This window comes from Mus musculus, chromosome 5 (genome assembly GCF_000001635.26).
Source record: "Mus musculus strain C57BL/6J chromosome 5, GRCm38.p6 C57BL/6J".
Lineage (NCBI taxonomy): Eukaryota > Metazoa > Chordata > Mammalia > Rodentia > Muridae > Mus > Mus musculus.
In genome coordinates, this window is record NC_000071.6 from 127,097,752 (window position 1) to 127,115,799 (window position 18,048).

Sequence of the window (18,048 nt, forward strand, 5' to 3'; positions counted from 1 at the left end):
CTAACTTAGTGGGAACTGTGTTCCTTAAGGTTTCCTCCAGTCATGGAAATAAGACAATGTTTTTCCTTTCTTTGGGCCAAACCAATGAGCAAGCCCTAGACTTTCACTTTAACTTTACAGAACTCACTTTCTATAGAGAAGTTGTGCTCAGTCTGAGATCTGTCCACTCTGCTCTTTTGCAGAGCTTTAAAACAAACCAATGAGCAAACCCTCATCGAGGCTGGCCTTGAACTTGCTATGTGGTCAAAGAGAACCTTGAGCTTTTGATCCTCATCTCCCATGTCCTGAGAACCTTTCGGAGACCCCACCCTCCATTGCAGTGGAGTGAATGGTGTCCCCTAGAAGAGATGTCAACCCTTGACTTAATGACCTCTAGCACCAGTGAAGGAAATGTGAAAGTAGGAGGTTCATGGGTGTGGTCAAGTTGAGGTCCTTAAAGTGGGTCATCCTCCATTTAGGTTTAGACCTAAGACAGAAGGTTGAAACAAAGAGGAGGGATGGGAAGGAGGAGAAAGAGGGAGGTATTCATGCAAAGACAGAACTGACTGTTGTGTTCACAGATGTTGCCAAGGACACTCGAAAGCCAGACTGTAGAGAAGCAGGGAGGTTTGAGCCTGCAGACTCCTTAGACTGCAGGCTTCTGTCCTCTCAGACTATGGCAGACTAGGCTCCCCTTGTCTTAAATCATTAAATTGGCTATAGTTTGTGTCAGTTTCATGAAAATACTGTCATCAAAAACTGATCTGAAGAAAGGCACCAGGACTTTGTTGCACATAACTAATCTCTCTATCTTTACATGTTGGGGAAGAATTTGTTTTTTCTTTGTGTTTTGCATGGCAATGGACATGAGCCAAGTCTTCAGAGAGTAGAATAAATCCTCCACTTTGGGGGATGTGGCTGGGGGTTTGAGTTTCGTGGATTGAATTGTTCCAAATGACTTACTCTTACACCGAGTCCCACCTGAGGGGCCAGCAATTGTTGGTTCTGAATCTGTTTTTTTACAGTTCTCTAACCTCAAGGCCAGAGGGACCATCATTTGCTACTTAAGACATGAAGCCACGTCTGAGACTGGAGACATGGGAGAATGATCTTGGATAATTGACCATAAGGCATCGTGGACAGGGCAGCCCCACCCCCTGGGGAAATTGTCAGTCTACGATGATAGATGTCTTTTCTTCCTCCACTGACACTGCAGACCTGTGGGGTTTTAAACAAGACTTATGTCTGCAAAAGAAAATAACCACTATCAAGATGTGGCTGTAACCCTCCTTCACACATCTCTTATGGCTGGAGGCAGGGGCATGTTGGAATATTGGCACAGCTCTTGTCCTTCTAAAAAAGAGTCAACCATGCAAATGGGATCCTAGAATCCTCTCTAGATGGCTGCAGCCTAGCTGCATGTTAATAATGAACAGAGCAAGAGATAGAAACTGTGGGGTGGGAACCCTAAAACAGCCATTCTGAGTATCCTTGCTGGAGGCCACTTCTGGTTCCTCCTGCTATCCTAAATGAGCATCCTTGCCTAAAGGCTACATGTGATAGAAAGTGACCGAAGGCACCTGGACACCTGGTTGGGCCAATTGGACTCTACACCCTCACTAGGTTTCAAACCCAATTTTCTGCCTTAAATCCTTCTTAAAAGTCCTATATCCTGAGACCTTTCCTGTTACACAGGATCTCTCTCTCTCTCTCTCTCTCTCTCTCTCTCTCTCTCTCTCTCTCTCTCTCTCTCTCTCTCTCTGTGTGTGTGTGTGTGTGTGTATGTCTGTCTGTCTGTCTGTCTATCTCTTTCTGTCTCTGCCTTTATCTCTGTATCTGTTCCTGTGTATATCTGTTTCTCTCTCCCTCCTTTCCCTCTCTCCCTCCCTCCTTCCCCCTCTCTCTCCTTCTCCCCCTCCTTTCCCCTCTATCTCTCTTTCTTCCTTCCTCTATTCTATTTCCCACCCTTTCTTTCTTCCTCCTCCCTCTCCCCAACTCTATTCCTCTCCCCCCCCCCTCTCTCTCTCTCTCTCTCACTCTCTGTCTCTCTTGCTCTCTCTCGCTCTCTCTTGCTCTCTCTCTCACTCTCTCTCTCTCACCCACACAATGCTACCTATGAATCTATAATAAACTCCCCTCTAAAATTCACCTCTTCCAAGCTCTGAATTTTACTCTTCCAATTTGAGAACCTAAAAGCCACTGTCTAGGGGCAGCTTCATTGACTGTGGAGTTTCTGCAAACCTACCTAGATCCCCAAGGAAGGCTTTATTCTCAAAGAAACCCCAATATTCCACTATCATACCTCACATATTGTCCCCGCACTCTTAAGCAGAGCGCTCTGGGAAGTGGATTTAGTGAATAACAAGCACCAAGCTTAACTCCAGCACATTGATCCTGTTTCCTAGATGCAGAAATAAAGTCGGCTGAGCGAGCATCCCACACTACGTGGTACCATTTTCTGCCAATTCAGTTCAACGGGAGCAGAAACAGAGAAGAGAAATAAAACATTTTCATTATAAAGGGCCTGAGTCAAATGGGCAGCTGGGGTCTTTTTAGCAAAATACATCTGTGGATCAAAGCCTCAAAGAACCACTGTCAGCAGTCAGTGGGTTTTTATGACATTTGAAGGGAGTCTCAAACATCCGCCTGGCTTCGGCATTCATTTTTCTTGGCTTTCTAGCCAATTATCCCTGAAGTTTCCATCCCACAGAGACAGATCCCGTGCCCTTGAATTCCAGTGTGTCTGCCTGTCACGTTCAAGAAGGAACAGTGTCACATGCTGAAGTCCACACGGCCTGAGGTGGCAGAGCCTGTGTCCCAGGGACCTCAAAACTCATCAATACAGTGATTCACACACAACCTGTGGGTCACAACCTCTTGGGGAGCTAGCTGGATGATCCTTTCACAGAGGTCTCATATCAGTTATTCTGAATATCAGATATTTACACTATGGTTCATAAAAGTTACAAAATTACAGTTATGAAGTAGCCACAAAAATAATTTTATGGTTGGGAGGTCACCACACACACACACACACACACACACACACACACATGAGGAACTGCATTAAAGGGATGCAGCACTAGGAATGTTAAGAACCTCTGTATTAGTAGATTGTTCATAAGTGTGGTGGAAGGACTGTAAACTTAGAAGTCAGTGAGTGTCTTAGCCTCCTTTGATCTTAAACTGTGAAAGAGTCATGGTTACTTCATGGGCTTCGGTGTCTCACCTGTCAGACTAACATGGATAATGAGGTCAGAGGTCACATGCCATGAACGGGACATGGGCCCATACAGATGTCATCATCCATGCACTGGGAAAGCTGGGGAGGTATTATCAGTGGAGAGAGCCATCTTCAACCTTCTAGGATAGAAGAAGTAGTCTTTGGAGTGGAAGCAGTTTTCCTTTTACTCCCATACTTGATTGACATTCCTCTCCAAAAGATATTGGCACACTGAAAGGGAAAAAAAATGCCAGAGCAGAGTTAAAATGGTTATCATACAAATTTAATTATTTTTAATTCTACAAAAAAGAATTACCTTTAATATTTCAAAGGCCTGCATTTTAGCGGCTAATTTGATCGTGCTAAAAGCTTTTACAGGGTCTTAGGAAGAAAATGCTTTTCTCCCACTTTGATATTTTTATTTAGGAAAGCAGTAAATGTCATTTGAAAAGTCATTAGACAGGGTGGGTCCAGCTCTGCATGTGAGAGATCCTGCTCTGCGGTGTGACTTCCACACTATCCCTGTGATGGGGGGCTTTCAATCCTGAGTTGCTGTGACATCATTTAACCCCAGCTGTCATCCCTCAAGTGCAGTCAGCCTTGTGTTTTAAGGCAGGGTCTTCTATTGGCCTGGAGCTTACACCTTGGGCTAAGCTGGGTGGCAGAGATCTCCAGGGTCCCTCCTGATTCCTACAACCCCACCAATGTGTTTACATCACCATGCTGGGCTTTCTTTGAGATCAAATTCAGGTTTTCATGCTTTGCCTACCAAACGCTATCACCCATCCCTAGAGCTGAGGTTTCTAAGGCCAGGTGAGAGAGTGAACAGAGCCTTGGAGAGATACTCTTTTGGGGCCTTATGAATCTCCTTTGCATAGGCATTAAGGTCACAGAGGGTGACTAACAAGGAGATCTGATTACAAAAAAATATTGTCCACTGAATTTTGTAAGGATGCTAGAAGAGTATTAATTCATTAGTCAGAAAAGACAGGGTTGACTGGGTAACTGGTAAAATAATAATAGGCACCAAATTTGCTGTTTTTTCTCTCCTATGCAGAATATATGTATATGTGTTACGTGTAAACAATCACGTATATGTATATAATTGTGTGTATACACCGTTGTTTATATGAGACCCAGTACTGTGTATATGTGCCAGAGACAAAATTCAAAGAAAAAAATTAACAACAGCATTCTTCATCTGTTTCATTTTATCAAAACAAAGGGAGTGAACATGTCAGAGAAGTTTGGGGACGTGTTGCAAATTCCCTGCGTGTTCCTCCTGAGTATTATGGGATGAGCCTGTGGGAAGGCCCCTCCCTCTGTTCCTGCCACTTGTACTTGTGATCCAGATGAGAGACTGACATTGAAGATGAACCTGTAGGATGCTGTGATTCGAGACACTGACTGAGACTTTTTTCCTTGAACATTTCTTTTCCTTTCTCATCCTTTCCCGGGAGTTTGGTTACCCCATCTAGTGTACATGGCTTCAGAGAAAAATCTGTTCCATCAAAGAAAAGTCTATTGGGTTTTAAATGTATTCATTCTGAGTGACTAAGGGAATATGATTTTTAAAGTCTGGAATGAGAGAAACATTTTTCTGTCCTCAAGGTCAGAGAAGACACTGATCACTGGAATAAAAGAAGGGAGCCTGGTAGGGGAGCTTGGGGGTCCCTGTGGAGGGGGCTGGGACAGATCCCAACCTTTGTCCTGAAGTTGATTGTGGAACTCATGAAGGTGAGATTCCTGAATTAATAGGGAGTAATATTCAGCTATTTAATGGTGAGGATAATTATTATTGGGATCAATACAAGCTACTGAAATAAAAGAGTAAATCCTTGCTTATAGTAGTGTGTCTAGACTGAAATGTGTTTCTCTGGGCATTTAGGGTGAGCCTTTCCATATATCTACCATGTCTTAGAATCCTTGGCACATGCTGTGGTGTTTAAGGCAAGAGCAATGAGGCTCATCTGCTATCCCAGCATTCAGGAGACTGAAGCAGGTGGATTTCAAGCTCAAGGCCAGCCAGAATAGGTAGTAAGTCCTTGTCTTGAAAAGAAAGCAGATGTCTTTGAAGCTGTGGGCACATATTTTTACCCCAGTGATGAAAGAGTCAAGAGTAACCTGTTTATTTGTTAGGTGACGTTATATTTAACACACCCAGGTTCCTAGAGCCAGCTGGTCTTTCTGTGCTAAAAACCTTTAGGGAATTAAAAACAATGACAAAATGGCTGTAGAGACAGTGCCAATATCTAACAGTGGGACTGTTGAGTTGATCTTTGTCCTCTTTGAGCCTCCATTTCCCTCTTTGCAAAGCATCGGCATTTTCAGCAGCAACTTGATGTAGGTGGTCCCTTCCTAACCCTCCCTTCTCACATGTTTCCAGGCTATGTCTAGCTGACAGTTAAAACTCTCCAGCACAGGAAACCTTCCCCCAACCATGCATCTGTAACCACAGCTCATCTGAACCCCAAGTAAGATGCTTGCCCAATTCCAAACACAGGATTGAGCTGCCCTCATCTGAAGCAACAAGATAATACTCTCACCTCAGCATCCTTAAGGATACCCGAAAGGTCCCTTTGGCCGGCTAAGGCAAAGCATTCACAGTCTTTGGAGATTGCGAGGTTGTATCAGCCAGGTTTGTGTCTCTGTGGCCAAATGTGCAACAGAAACAGATATGTAGGGAGGATAGCCTCACAGATTGGAGGGATGCAGTCCATCACCGTGAGAGAGGCACACAGGTGTGTGACTGATGGTGGCAGTTGCTTGCCCACATCTAGTTGACTGGGATGCAGAGATGGTGAGGCAGGAATTCCTCCCATAATCACATAACACTTCTGTAGCTTGATCTTCCTCTCAAAGGTTCTACCACCTCTCAACACCCTGCTACCAGCTTGTGACAAAATGTCTACTCACATAAGCCTGTGACATATTTGACACTCAAGCCATGACACATCTGTGTATCTTTGGTAAGCCATAATGCTTCCTACCACATGCCTTCATAGTCCACACCATACTTCTGATGTCTGACTCCCCACAGGTGTCTTAGATCTTCATACATCCATAAAGGGTACGACAAGGCCAGCCTAACCAGTTAAAGACTTCCTAATGACTTTGGAGGAGATGGCTCAGCAGGCAAAGATACTCGTGAAGTTTGAGAACCAACTACCATAGTCGTCCACTGACCTTCAAACATGTGTCATGGCATGCTTGCATGTGTGCACATACATGAACATAAATGATAAACTAAATATGCAATAATAAAGATATGCAAAATTAAAAATAAATAATAAATAATAAAACAATAAAGTAAATATACAAAGATGGAAAGCTTCGCAGAATGTTGAAAGTGTGAAGGAAAGTTAACTTGCCTACCCCCTGCCCCATGCATATTCATCTTTGTGCAAATCAGCTGCATGTTTCTTCAGAATCCTCAATATATGTTTCAGGTGGAAAATGTATGTGCCCCATTGTACTTCCCATAAACTGTGCTCATGACCTGTGTAAGGAACCTTCTTTAAAAACCATCCTTGACCTGTGTTTCCATGCTTTTGCTGACGCTATCCTTTCCTGTCAACCCAAGACACTGATGGCTGAATTCAGTTGAGCACTCTCTTGGAACTATAAAGAAAAACAAAACTACCCTACACAACTCAATTATCATTTATGTCCACAGTTAATCTCCTCAGCCACTTCAGAAGGAGATAGCAATATGATTTTACAGAGAAGTAAGCTGAGGACTGAAGATATTAACGAATCACCAGGGTTCCATCATCCATAACACTAAAATCTCTATCTTTAAACCCTTCTATATGAACACATAGGCATTTGATCAACAAGGAGTCAGTACTGAGTACTGTGAGACTTGGGGGAAAGACAAATCTAAAATTTTATTCTGGGATACTTTCAGGGAATTTTGGAAACCATAAAGACTATAATCCTTGCCCTCTGCTTTAATTAGTTGTCATCTAGAAATTATATCTGAAGCCAACAGCTGGGAGGCACATTTAGCAGTTTACTGAGGGACCCGTGGACCCACTGAACCACGTGCTTCAAAGGGACACTTTGTACCTTCTCACTGAGATAAGGAATGGTTAGCGATTATTTATGCAACAGCTACCATGAAATTTGAGTTGAATCTTGACCTCCTGTATATATTTCCATAATGAAATTGACATTAATCTGAATAATTTGTGGAGAGAAGCTAAGAGGTTTTTTTATAGCAAGAGGTTTGTTGAAATGGCTAAGAACCACAGCCTTACAACTTGGAGACCCCAAACGATCAGTGTGTACCTTTTCGAGACATCTGCTATAACCTATCTGGGGGGCTCATCCTTGAAGAAGACGGATTCTCTGTGTCTCAGCAGCCATATGTTTCCTGGAGTTCATCTAATGGTTAAAGGTGGGTCCTTGTGAGATTTCCCTCACCCGTGTTGCCATGTCAATTGACAACATATCAATGAGCAGGTCCTGTTTAAGCAGCCATACTGTTGAAATTTCATGGGTACAGTTCCCCTGTCATTTATGGAAGGCACAATAACGCAGCAGATGTCCTGGTTCTCTGGTTCTTACAGCCTTTACCCCACCCCCTTTTTCTGTGATGTTCCCAGAGTCTTAGGTGTGGGGTTTATATTGTGAATGGTATCACTTGGGGTTGGGCACCTTATAGTCAGTTCTTTCTCTGCATTTTGACCAGCTGTGGCTTTCTGTAATGGTCTACAGAAAGAAACTTCTAAAAGTCCCAAAATGAATCATTTAAATTTTTTATTAATAAAAGATTCTTTGGTAAGAAGTGAGAGCTACAGTTATCCCTGATTATATGGGCAATTATTTATAATGCAGTTAGTAGTTATATTTATATAACAAAGGGGCAGTAGTTGATTCTCCACTAAGGTCCCCATCAACTTTACAGACATACAAATGAGCAACCCTGAATGGACTCACTAGTGTGTTAGTGTGTGTGTCAATGTACGTATGTGCAACAGCATGTATAACAATTATAATTAGAGATTGTGAATCTGAAAGGAAGCCAGTACACAAATAGGAAATTTCCAAGGAATAAGTAAAAGAGAGAAAAAAAAAGACATCTATTATAGAGAAATATGTTCAATTGCTTATTGTACCAATCATACTACCTAGCAAACTGACTTAATGATCCTCCAGCATCCTGAACATTAAATGACAGCCTATGGGTTCACACTTTGTTCTGTAGAGGGGATCTGAAGACATCGTCATGGTTTTACAGAAGGGTAAGTTGGGGGTTCAGGATGTTCAGTGACTCTACAGAACCAGATGCTTGACTGTGATGCTTCCAGTCCAACACCCACTCTCTGCCACTGTCACCATGTACGAGTCTTCTGCAATCCTAGGATAGCCATTTCACGATGTGATCAGCTCTGCAGTTAATACACTTGCCATATAAAAGCAAAGACCTGAGTTCAAATCCCCAATGTGGCTTGAGTAAGAAAGGTCGCCCTAGTCTCAGGTATTTAAACAAACACTGGGTCCTTATATTGGCAGTGCTGTTTGGAGAGGTTGTGGGCTATTCAAGAATTGGGGTATCACTAGAGGAGGACTTGAGGAAAAATTTGAGGACACACACACATACACACACACACACACACACACACACACACACACGACTTTATAATGCTTCTCAGACTGACTCTCCTCATATAGGACACTCAAATAAACTCTCCCTTCTGTAAGCTGCCTTGACCATGGTGTTTTATCACAGTCACAGAAAAGCAATGCAGTGTATAAAGGCTCAGCACATGGTATGAATGTCTATAAGCCCAGTGCCCCTGTGGGGAGACTGGAGAAGCTCCCAGAAGCCACCAGGCCAACTGGCCTGCTGCAAACAAGAGTAAAATGGCAAAGAGCCCCTATCTACAAAGTGGGAGACCAAGACTGACAATCCAGGTTGACCTATGACTTTCATATGTGTTGGTGGCACCTACCTGCCTGCAGTCACACACATAACGGTGCACTCACCATACACAAAGGGGGGCTATAAAAATCAGAGTCCTCCAATGGAATAAATTGCGAATGGCTCTTGAAAAAGGAAAATTGAAGATGGTGCTAAGAAGGTCCCTCGCTCCATTTAAATGTAGACACTATAAATCTGAAGGTGCCACGGATCAACTCATTGCCTCCACCAGAATCTCATTATAAATCACTTGTTTCATACCTGAACCCATCCTCCATAGCGAGTGCTTCCTTGCTGCTTGTCCCAGGTTCAGGTGGGTGGGTGTGGACGTTGTCTGTAGCCAGGGACTTCAGAGTCACTCGTGAAATTTCTGCCGAGGTCTTCGTTTATCTTTTCTCCCCACACAAGCCAGAAAAATAGAAGAGTTAGAAAAGATTTGCACGTGCCACTGTCCAGAGTTGGCTCACTCACATTCATAGCAATCTGAATGCCTAGGTCCCAGGTCTGAGAAAACAAAGAACTTTGCCAGACTGCTTGACTGATAATACGGAAAGAGGATTTTTTAAAATTATGCGAGGAGCAGACAGCACGTTGTTCTGCTGTCAGAGACCAGTCAGAGACCCGATTCACTGGGTGAACCCTGGTGCAAAACTCATTTTAATGAAATGTTTCTGAGAATCATAACTGGGGGAAATAATATACGTGACCAGCATTACTCTTCAGAACCTGTCTGTGGGTGCGCTAGGCCATAATTACATTGAAAAACCCAAACTTCAAAAAAATAACGAAAAAATCTCCGTGTGAATAAAAGAAGTAAATTCACTAGGATTTAGATGAGTGCGGACAGCTGAATTAATAATGCTCATCTTTTATTAATCGGAACATTTTACATAAGACGTTTATTTTACTAGCTTGGGCAAACATCGCTGAAGTATTTTATGCAATCATGGGAACAACTGGGGTATGACAATTTAATGCTATTTTGAAACACGAGAGAGTTTTGTTGAGACTCGCGTGAGCCAATTTCACACGGTTGGCTCCTTAATCACTTTATCTAGGGCCCTTGCCGGGACCTTGTGCTGGTTAGTTCTTTTCTCAATTTGACACAAACTAGAGTTTGTGTCGCCTAGGATTTCTCTTGGTCTATGACTGACATAAAAGGGCTTGGCTCACTGTGGGTGGTGCCACCCCTGGGCTGGTGGTCCTGAGTGGGATGAGAATGTGGCTTATCAAGCCACACAGAATAAGCCAGTAAGCAGTGCTCCTCCGTGGCCTCAGCTTCAGCCCCTGCTTTGAGTTCCTGCCCTGACTGATTTGTCTTGAGTCACATCTCTCCTCCAAGTAAGCTGCGGACACTGTCCCCTACCCCTTGATATAGTTCCTATTTGGGGGAGACTCCTTGTACCTGTGCACTCTACACTGGACACTATATGGCTATGCACTAAAGCTCAATTGGCCTTTGTTTTGCAACTGTAAACCCCTGTCACCTTGCTTTTTATACCCTATAGTTCCTTCTGCATCTAACCCTTCCTAGTGGTCTATCCCTGTCTCTCCAAGCCAGCCTTGGTCCTCCATGGGACATTTGTCATTCTGTACAGCAGAGTGCCCCGTGGCCATTACTTCTTAATAACTGGACAGCACCACACACAGTTTACTGTCCTTGCTTTCTTTAGGGTTTAGCTTAATGTTTTATCTGGGCTAACAGAACTTTTTTCTCTCTCCTCTAAAGCGTTAGTATGTGTGATACTCTGTGACTAGACTGAAGATCTATGGAGAAATTGTATTTGGCATTAGAAGGCATGCTGGCTTGAGAAAATGATGGGCCATGTCCAGGGTGAGCATCCAGAGCTGAGGTACTGTATGAGTTTACGTCTGTTCCACTCTTTGCCAGGTGGATCTGGAAAAATACTGTTCTGCCAACTTCCCCAAGCAAGTCGGGTTTAGTTAAAAGGGGTTATTTTGTGTATTTTGTTGTAATGTTCCAGGAACTGGTGAGGTTGTAAAGATCCATAAGAAAGTGAAATTGGCTTGCAGAGGGAGATTTGGGGAGGAATCAAACAATGTCTAAAATTGTCAGGTACTCTATCAAATGAGTCTCATCAAGCCGCCTACTCCTGGCTGCATGGCTGCTCGCTGTCATTTATCTGATACTGAAAATATGTTTGTAACATATGTCTTCTGTATTGGAAGAAAGAACTGCAGATTATTATAGGAGTTTTCCCACTGGTGTGAGGGAGGGGGACGACACAGTGTCAACACCAAATGTCCAAAGGACAACCCAAAGTTCCGTCCCACTGAACTTCACCCTGAGGAACCAAAGGGTCTATCAAGCTTACTTACATGAGTGAGGGGTTACTGACAGGAGCAACAGTGACCCCAAAGACACCTCATTGAAAGTCTACACCCAGTGTAGATGAGGACTTCCCATGGTTGAATGGATGGAGGCCCTCCCTTAGTCTCCAGGACTATGTTCTTGATCCCCTTGTGAGACCCTGAGGCTACATGAAAATAGGACAGAATTGCACACATGGGGTTGAGGATATTCAGTTGAAGTTGTAGGCACAAAGGACACTGTCCTAGAAGAAGCTGAGCTGGTGGCAACTGAGGGATCAATGGGATCTTGAATAAGGTCCATGATGAGAAAGATGCAGGAGATGGGAGAGAGGCAGGAGGGAGCAGATGCCTTTAGTGTGACCAAGTAGAAAGGCTAAAAGGCAAGCTTAGGTCAGGAGGCAAGAGAAAGGACACGTGAGTGTGGGCAGGGTGGCTTTCTTTTCTCTTCTTGTTGAAAGGACACAGGATTTAGGGAATCTTGTGATTGAGGAAGGAACAAGAAAGAAGTCATTTTGACAGTGTCATGGGGGAAAAAAGGTTCTAGTGGCTTAAAACAATGTAATTACATAAGTAATATGTAAAAAATAGTCCTTGTAAAAAAATTAAAATACTTCCAAGCTAGTTCATTTCTCTCAGCTCCCTGTACCCAGCCTGGTCCCCATGCTCAGATGTAACCACAGCTACCTATTTGATGAATGGATTTTGAGAAATTTCTCTGAGCTATTACTTCCATGGTTACCCAGGGGCAGGGATTGGAACAATATGGAATGGTTTGAGCTGAGCCTGCTTATGAAATGTCATACCTACTGAAATCTATAGCTCCAGCATTGTTGCTGTTGGGTTTTGTTTTGTTTTGTTTTTTTTTAATCACTGGAAGCAATCCATGGGGAGATAAGCAGTAGAATACCTTCATCATTTATGGATACCCAAGTCATTTCCATGCTCTCGCTAAACAAATAATGCGGTAATGAAAGATGGAGGGAGAGAGGGGACCAGAAAGGGGAAATGGGGACTATAGTGGGGGAGGCAGTAAAGGGGGAAATTATGAAAAATACTGATCCAAATCTGTGAAAATATCATCATAAAAATTAAAATAATTTTCTTTATGAAGCTTTCCTTGGCACCTTTATTAAAATGTTAAAATTCTAAATAAATAAAGGATGGCAAAAATTGCTCAATAGGTTAAAAAATGGGGGGGGGCTGCTTGTAGCCAAGACTGATGACCTGAGATCAAGATTCAGGCCCTGTATGGTAGAAGGAGAGAACTGACTCCTACAAGTTGTCCTCCGACCTCCAGGTGTACAATGAAGGAAGCACACAAATGAGCATACAGACACAAATGATCACATTCAAACACTCACTTTGCAAACACTTGGTTAGGGGACATACTAACTCAGGGTTCTCTAGAGGAACACAACTGATGATAGATAGATAGATAGATAGATAGATAGATAGATAGATAGATAGATAGATAGATAGATAGATGATAGATAGAAGACAGATGAATAGATATATGATTGATAGATGGATAGATAGATAGATAAGAGAGAGAGAGAGAAATGGATTACAGGCTGTGGTTCAGTTAGTCCAAAATGGCTGCCTACCAAAAATCCAGTTGTTCAGGTAATAAGGCTGTGTTTCTAAGCTCATCGTCAGTTCACATTGGGATTGAGAAGAAGTCTTATGCCAGTGAAGGAATGAACTCATCAGTGAGAGTGAAGACAAGCAGGCATAGAGCAAGAAATTCCTTCTTCTGCATCCTTTATTTCAGCTGCTAGCAGAAGGTGTTACCAAGATTGAAGGTGGATCTCTACACCTCAAAAGATCCAGATGGAAGGTGGGTCTTACACTTCAAATTGTTTACTTGACCAAAAAAAAAAAAAAAAAAAAAACCTCACAGATGTACCCAACCACTTAGGTTTAGCTAATTTCACATGTAGCCAAGGTGACAAGCAAGAATAGCCCACACACAATGTCTGTTTGATAATGCTGACTATGAAAACTGGGTGTTGAGGCAGCTTGCTGTGTTGCTTTTACTGTTCACAGGGATGTAAGTGGAGGTCAAGGCTGATATGTGAGTAGAAAGGGGATGTAGGTGGCAAGCAGATGACCCATACCCCCAGATGTCATGGAGAAAAGGCAGGTATCATTTCTGACTCAGCTTGAGCAGCAAAAGATCATAAAATATGAAGCCTTACTTTCTGCCTTGGTTTCCTCTCACCTCGCTTCCCCTGTCTCGTCATACAGTAGGCGGGGACCCTTGGCAGAAAACAGTTCCTCAGGACCCCTACCCAGCTCAGATGTCTTCATTTTCTACCCTGCCCTCTGTCTTACAAAAGGTCATGCTCACCCTTGAGAGAGGTCTGTAAGTACTATGCCCTTTGCTCCTACAATTGCAGGATGTGGCTGGAGGCATCTTTAAAATTAGTCCATGTGCAGGTCTCCCAAGACCAAGGTCTCTGAGGAAAACTGAGCCCAGCCCTGAATATGAACCTGTTTGTGGGAGCTGCTTCTCTGTCAGAGAAAACCCTCTGTGAAGCTGATGTGACAGCCTATAACAATTCCTATAGGGTAGTGCTGATAGGAATCGTCACAGTAGGGGCCGTGACACTTCCAGTACAGGGCCCTCAAATGTGCCTCATTTTATCAGTTAAGGTAAGGCAAGCCATCTTGGGGAGAGGAATTCCTATTACCTTCAAATGCCTGCAATCCTCGTACTCAGAAAGTGGGCAGATCTTGATGAGTTTGAAGCCAGACTTGTATACACAGAGTTCCAGACCAGTCAGGGCTACAAGGAGAGGCTATCTTTAAAAACAGTCAGTGCTGGGGTTTATGTGGTGTAGAGACAGTGAGAAAAACAATGAAGGACACACTTCTGAAACAGGCTTGGACCTGGTTCGTTTTAGTCAACCTGGTACGAGCTTGGTCCACCTGGGAAGATGAAGCATCATTAGAGGAACTGCCTCCGCCATTGGATTGGCCGTGTCTGTGGGGCTTCATCTTGGTTGCTGATTAACAGAAGAGGAACCAGACCACTGTGGGAGGTGCTACTCCTGAGAAGATGTCCTAGGTTATAAAGAAAGCAAACTGAGCAAGCCATGTGGCGCAAGCAGCATTCGACCATGACCTCTGCTTTTGTTTCTGCCTCCAGATTCTCACCTTGGGTTCCTGTCCTGACTTTTCCTTCATAATGGACGTCAAGCAGTAAGCCAGATAAACCCTTCCCTCCTTACATCAGTTTTGAACAGTGTTTTATCATAGCGACAGAGAGGAAAACTAATACAACTCTGAACTCTTGTGTCTACCCAACATGGTCTCCTGAGCTCGGCGCAGAGACAACTCCGACTTTAGAGGTAGCAAACTCACTATGTGTCCCATCATCTCCTGGGACAAAGATCTTCTGGAGCCTCCTCTGCTCCCCACGTCACTGACATGGGTGTGCCCTGTTGAACAGTCAAAACTGTGCTTCATGCAGAAGATGAGAATCATCAGCCACAGCACTGCCTTGGGGCGGGGGTGGGGGGTGGGGGTGGGGAGCCAGAATGGCTACGCTTGCTTTACTGTGGGTCAGCGGCTTACTCGCAAATCACCATTAGTAAAAGCTTGTTAAAGCCTTGGAGGAGAAATGCGCAAAAGCACGGGCCTGTAAATATCTGAGCGAAACTATAACCAAGTTAATTTCATACATAAGGAGGTTTAAAGCTTTCTCTTGTTTTCCTCCCTGTTCTGAAGGACGATCGTTTGACAGAGCTCACATAACACCGTGGACTCATCTCTGCTAATTTTCCATCTAATGAGATCCAAGCGCTCCATTTTTTGATGCTTTTTGTTCTGTTTATTCCTTCGCCTGAACTCCAAAGATAAAAGGTATTTTAGTTCAAAGAAATGCAGAGAGCCCTTTCTCTCGGTGAGCCGTGTGTCTGAGTGGCATTTCTTTGCAGGTGTGCAAACAAATTCTCTGAGAGGTTTCCTTGTTTGTTTTTAAATGTCTATAAACCACCCTCATCTAGACCATTAGCTTTTTTGATCAGATCGGGTGATGTTTGTGTGTAGAGAGAAATACATTTCTACTGGTCCACAAACATAGGGCCTAAAGGAAAAGCCAAAAGGAAAAGAAAAAAATCCCAGAAGTTTCTTGTGGAAATAAAATGAAAAGTTCATCCAATATTTGTAAGCTAAGCTACATCTAGACCTGGTGATGTCTAATGTCACTGTGTGTTGGGAGGTTTTGTCTCCCTAAGTTTTCCCAGCACCAACCACAGTTCCCTAAAGCTCAGGGCTGAGGCTGGAAGGCTGAGGCCAGGTTTACTCTTGACTCAGGACCCAGAGGCTTACTGCTGCCCATTCTAACACAGCAGTTCTCAACCTGTAGGTCATGACCTTTTGGGGGGGCCTTTCATGGAGGTTGCCTAAGACCATCAGAAGACACAGATATTCAAATTACTATTCATAACAGCAGCAAAATTACAGGTATAAGATAGCAACGAAAATAATTTTATGCTCGGGGGTCACCACAACACGAGGAACTGTATTTAAGGGTTGCAGTGTTACAATGGTGGAGGCACACACAATTCTTTCTCTCGGGCTCTGCACTAATGGAGTGTTAGTTCTGTGCCCTCAGAACGCACAGAGAATACAACTGGGTTTAAGATGAATCACTTGCCTGTTTCCTCTGTGAACCATGAAGACCTGGGCAGAGAAAAGCTTCAAGAAGCCTTCTGCAAGATGGAAGCAATGTTCAATCCTGGCCTTGGGATCCCTGTGTGCTCAAGAAACATCACTTGCAGATGAACAGTGTTGTTTATATTCATAAAACAACAACCCAGGGGTTGGTGAGATGGCTCAGTGGGTAAGAGCACCCGACTGCTCTTCCGAAGGTCCAGAGTTCAAATCCCAGCAACCACATGGTGGCTCACAACCATCCGTAATGAGATCTGACTCCCTCTTCTGGAGTGTGTAAGGACAGCTACAGTGTACTTACATATAAATAAATAAATCTTAAAAAAAAAAACCCAACAACAACAACCCAGATTTCCAGCTTCTCTCTTGCAGGCCGGCTGGTATCACCCCTGTCAGCTTTTCCCTGGGCCTGGGACTCAGGAGAGTTCTGGGTAAATGGCACCTGTCATCCTCGTGGCTTCAGAATCACCATTTCTGAGCCAAATTTAGAAACTTGGTGCTCTTTGGTCATTCCATCCTCTGTAAATTTCCCATTTCGCAGACTAGTGAACCCAGAGCCCGGCTACAGGCCTCCGCTGCCAGTGACTGAACAGAGCTTGGCCAGATTTTCCCTGCCTTAAATCTCTCTCATGCCTCTACTCTGACAGACTCTCATACACAGCCCAAAGTACTGGTAAGGAGAAAAATTCAAAACAAAGGAGAAAGAGGCAGTCTTACCAAAAGCCACAAGAAGAAACACGGATTGTCTCAAACCATGAGCCTGGGACATCTTCCCCCCACCCCTCAGTCCCTAAGCTCTTAGTTGCAGGGTAAATGTGAGAGTCACTGATGTTGACTGCAGCTTGGATGCCACAGCCTGATAAGGTTTCTTTAATGCAGTTTTTTTTTTCCCCTGTTTTGAAACAGGGTCTCACATAACCCAGGCTGGCTTGGAACTCCCTCCATATCCCAAGCCAAGATGACCTTGAATTTCTGATCTTTCTACCTCCATCTCAGAAGTCCTGTGGTGATGAACCTGTGCCAACACACAGGGTTCATATAGTGCAGAGACTGTGTGCCTACTCTGCAACCGCTCTACAACTCAGCCACATCCCCAGCTATATCACACTGTTGAGAACATCTGATTATGGGAAAATTCACACTTACTCCAAGTATAGAGAGCAGAATCGTGACCCCAAGGGTCCCCATCATGCCTCTTTAATGTGTCAGCTGCTGGCCATGCCACTCAAAAATGTTTTGGGAAGGTGTAATTGATGTTTGGTTTGCACACTTAAAGTAACCTTATTTGCCATTGGCCTTCTGCAACTGTGTATAGGACCTGCTTGGTTACTGTGCTGGTTATGTCAAGAGTCACTGGAGATGAGGGAGCCTTGGTTGAAAAAAAAAATGCCTCCATAAATCAGGCTGTAGGCAATCCTGTAGGGTAGCTTCTTAATTGGTGACTTATGGGGATGGCCCGGCCCATTGTGGGTGCTGTCATCCTTGGGCTGGTGGTCCTGGATTCTATAAGGAAGATGGCTGAGCAAGCTGTTAGAAGCAAGCCAGTAAGCAGCACCCCTCCATGGCCTCTGCATCCATTCTTGCCTCCAGGTTCCTGCCTTGTTTGAGTTGCCATCCCAACACCAAGTTGGACAGTAATTTGGAAGTGTAAGCCAAATAAACCCTTTCCTCCCCAAAGGTAATTTTGGTCATGGTATTTCTTCACAACAATAGCAACCCTCAGTAAGACAGTTATCCAGAGACATCTGACTTTTAGAGCTTAATATTGGAGCTTCAGACTTCTTCAGATGATCCTAGAGCTAACAGGAAATGGTTCTGAGTCTTGTTTGCTGTCAACTGGCTTCCAGAGGTATAAGTGAAAATAAATGTGACCATGAAGAGCTACCATCTGAACGCACATTGT

The 18,048-nt window shown here is 43.8% G+C and overlaps 1 long non-coding RNA gene across 1 annotated transcript in view; it reads right to left on the reverse strand.

Annotated features, from left to right (window-relative positions):
* Gm33491 overlaps positions 1-9,759 on the reverse strand; it is a 37,466-nt gene extending 27,707 nt beyond the window's left edge. The window contains exons 1-2 of the long non-coding RNA XR_377080.3: positions 9,393-9,759; positions 3,209-3,433 (exon numbers count right to left, since the gene is read on the reverse strand). This is a non-coding gene — a long non-coding RNA (predicted gene, 33491). The remainder of the gene's footprint in view (positions 1-3,208; positions 3,434-9,392) is intronic.
* Between the last annotated feature and the right edge of the window lie 8,289 nt (positions 9,760-18,048).